This window comes from Schistocerca nitens, chromosome 6 (genome assembly GCF_023898315.1).
Source record: "Schistocerca nitens isolate TAMUIC-IGC-003100 chromosome 6, iqSchNite1.1, whole genome shotgun sequence".
Classification (NCBI taxonomy): domain Eukaryota; kingdom Metazoa; phylum Arthropoda; class Insecta; order Orthoptera; family Acrididae; genus Schistocerca; species Schistocerca nitens.
In genome coordinates, this window is record NC_064619.1 from 623446096 (window position 1) to 623450173 (window position 4078).

Sequence of the window (4078 nt, forward strand, 5' to 3'; positions counted from 1 at the left end):
GTACCACACACGAGAAGCAAAGTCTAAAACACGTCTTTTTTTTCAAACAATTAATTTTATGATGGTTTAAAATGAATAAGCAGTCTCAGCCGCAAGAAGCTGCTTTTTATGAACTACCCGGTTTCTTGCGGTTGAGACTGTTTATGTTTATTTTAAAGTAATCGAAAAACCGCTGTTCACCAAGAGAAATGTTCTCAAAAATTACTTTTATAAAGTTGCTTGCAAAAAACAAACGTTACGTGTGGACGCAGGTACTGGTGACGGCTCCAAGCAAGGGGAAAAAACGCAGTCACTTAGAGGCCAAAAACGAACTATCAAGAGAAATTAGGCGGTGGGAGACCCACCGGGTAGCAAGTGAAAATAATTGTTTCCCTACATCTCACTACATTGTTTTACTCGGTATATCCAAGAATTTCACTTTCTTATGTTCCTTAGTCGTTACAGTCCATGATCGGATCCCATCTGAACCTGATACGACACCCATCAACGTCCTGTCTCGATATATATTCCCTTGTTGTCTGACGCGCATGATTTTACGCTGACATCGTCTAAATTTCTGACAGCTGTGCGTTATTCCTTTTGTACATAACGTTTCACTTCTCAGTACGCCTTGCATAGCTGCTTGAACATGCCTGGCGAAAATAACCACCACATCTACATCCTCAACCGATCTACTCTCAGTTCTACGACGGTCCAAAGAAAGTTTGCTTGCATTCTCATTACATTTGATTTTCAGCAGGTGTCTGTGAACTTTTAGACCCAAGGGATCTTTTCACACTTTTTTTTTCTTTGAAACACACCTGCTTATACGAAATGCAACAATTCTCAATTCTCAGTTCCTTTTTAATTAAATAAACATCTCTAAATTAGGCTAAATTATCATTACTAACCTCGAAAATAGTTACTTGAAGCTCAACTGCTTCAGTTATATCTTTATAACTAGATACTGACACAATATATTTCTAAGCGACTTCCGTCCACTAATGACACCACATCAGATTGTAAACAAGATAAAGTAGGCTCACCTTCTTCAAAGGGTTCTCTGTTCTTCCATTCTTCTGCTGTTCAAGTATTAATTACTAAATTTTGCCTCCCTTCACAACTCTTAAATAAGGTTGAGGTTTTTAAATGAATCTCGTCTTCTATTTTGTCAATTTTGATGCTTGTTAATTTTTTTCTTTAATTTATTTTTTATTCTCGTTAATACCATTAATATTTTTTTTTATCAATTGTTGATTTACTTTCGTTTGCATGTACATTTTTTGACCTTGACTCAATATTTTTTGACTCAAGTCCCTGAGAACCTCATTATATGATGCAATATGATGTTTTATAATGTATTTCTAATTTATAGAATTCTCGTGTGTCCAGCTGGGACACGTCGTGATTTATCCACGATATTTCGGCCAACAGACACGTTGCCATCTTCAGGTGGCCCCTAATGAATGCTGCGCAGCGCCGCTCGCCGTTCTATATATACTGGCCCCTTCCCCCCACCACCGCCTCCGCCAGCCGCGGTGGCCGCGCGGACAGCGAGCGGAGGGAGGTGCTGGTGGCGCGGGGTCGGAGGGGGGAGGAAGGGGCAGTATATATAGGACGCCGAGAGAAGCAGCCCCGGATCTATGATATTTCCGAATCGGTTCAAAAACTTGATAGTGGCGCCGCCCCCCACGCCCCCCCCCCCCCCCCCACTCCTCTTCCACTCCTCGAGCGTTTGAGATAAGACACCAAAAATTTTTTGAAAACTCAATTTCCCAACAATATGTTCATTTTGTAGGACACATCTTTCTGAAGAGTTTGATATATAAAACATGTATGTTCGAGGAAATGTAAGAATGTTACTCTGTCTTAAGTGTGCCACAGTGATGTGCCACGCCTCTTCACACAGCATCGTCATCGTATTCAAACGTCTATATTGTAAATTGAAATGTCCTGTGGTGCCTCTCCCACTCCAAATCAGACGGTTTCACATCCTACCCCTGCTTTGTTTTCTGTAAAAAAAATTGCAACTAACACTGCGTGGGATTATTTGTGACTGAGGAATAAGAACTCTTCAGAAAACGTAAACTATTTATTGCTTATTAGGCAATAACTTTCCCTTTTGTTTGACATAAAATTAAATTTAGGAAACATAAAACCAGTAAAGGCAAGCAAGACAGATCACATTTCTTCAGTCCTTAGTTCCATCATTTTTTTTCTCTACTCTTGCTACAGATTTACTCGGCGTGCTATCCTTTCTGATAAATAAGCTATTACCTCAGCAAAGTTCCTCAAACGTTTTGCTATCAAAATGTCGTCGTCTAATGCTGAAAAAGCTGTTAATACGAATAGTACCCGAGACTGATGTCGTTTCACGATTGTATTACGTCTACTTTGTCACTGTCTGCTGCATAAAACGAAATTGGCCTTTCTAATATTACTGCAATTGTAACACACGCTAAATAAGATAAACTGTTATGGTACAAATGCTCATTTTTATGTACGTCATTTACATAATTCGACAGAACATAATTCACGAAGTACCAATATCAAATGCCTATTAGGCCTACTACAAGTTATGTGAAGGAATAGTTTCACATTTCATTCATACGCTCCAGTTTCTCAAGCATGAGATGGAAAAACAATATTACGAAATTTTTATATAAATTTGGCATTGTCGTATTTATCCATACATACATACAGTCATGGAAATAAGTATTCATACAGTAGGTGGTGACAAACTACGATGGTGTGTTGGGATAGTAAATCACCCACAGCGCCCATACGAATAAGTACGATGATGTAGCGTCAGATAACCATGTTCTTGGTAATGAAGCATCCCGTATGCCATGAATCTACTCTAGGAAAACAAAATATTTTACGATCCGCACGGTCTACGACAGAGCAAAATGTATTCATACAGCGGACTACTTTCAACCAAACAAACGGCTGACGCAACCCCGGAGTGCATGCCACACATGTGTAGTCGTGTGGTGGCCGTGGGCCGTGAAGCAACAGCACGTCGGACGTGGCTACCGTGGAACAGCTGAATGGGTCGCAGGGGGAAGAAAACGACCATTGAGGAACGAAACATCGTTGTCGCTCAATATCTTCAACACAAGTCGTATGCCGAAATTGCGATCATCACAGGACGAAGCCGAGCGAGTTTGCAATCATTAAGCGATATAAGGACAGACATATAGTAATAAGCAGTGAACGACACGGTCGTCCACAGAAGCTTACAACAAGAGAGCCCAGAATGCTACTGAGAATCATCAAGAAAAACCCGAAAACGACAGCGTCGGCACTATCCGCGTATGTACATGACCACTTCCGAAAGGACATCACTCCAAGGGCAATTCGTACCATTGTCAATCGTTCGGGCTACAGAGCCAGGGTTCCGAAACGAAAGCCCTACATCAGCAAAAAGAACAGGAAGTGGCGGATGGAATTCGCGAAACAGCATGTATCCAAGAGAGTAGACTTCTGGGATACTGCATTGTTTAGTGATGAAAGCAAATTTAATATCGTGCACAATGATAGTAGGATCTTGGTCTGGAGAAGACCGAATACAGACCTCGACCGAAACAACGTTCAACCCACAGTGAAGCACGGAGGTGGTGGAGTGATGGTATGGGTATGTATGTCAGCCTCCGGTGTCGGAAAATTAGTATTTGTGGAAGGTACCATAGACAGAATTTACATCAGACTGTTGACGCCTTCGGCCTTCCTAGAAATTATTAGTTCCAACAGGGCAATGATCGCAAACAACATACGGCGCAAATTGTCCGGCTGTGTTTGCTCTACAACACTCCACACACTCGTAAAACACCATCTCAGAATCCGGACCTGAATCCCATCTAACTGTGGAGTGAGCTGGAAACACGAGTGAGAAAACACGAGATATGTAGTAAGGCCTCTTCGAAAGAGGCTCCCGTTCGAGAATGAGAAGATATCACGTCAGAAACTACAAGAAAATTGGTCCATTCCGTGCCACGGAGGTTGCGAGAAGTAATACGTCGGAAGGGTATGCATACAAAGTATTAAATACACTCCTGGAAATTGAAATAAGAACACCGTGAATTCATTGTCCCAGGAA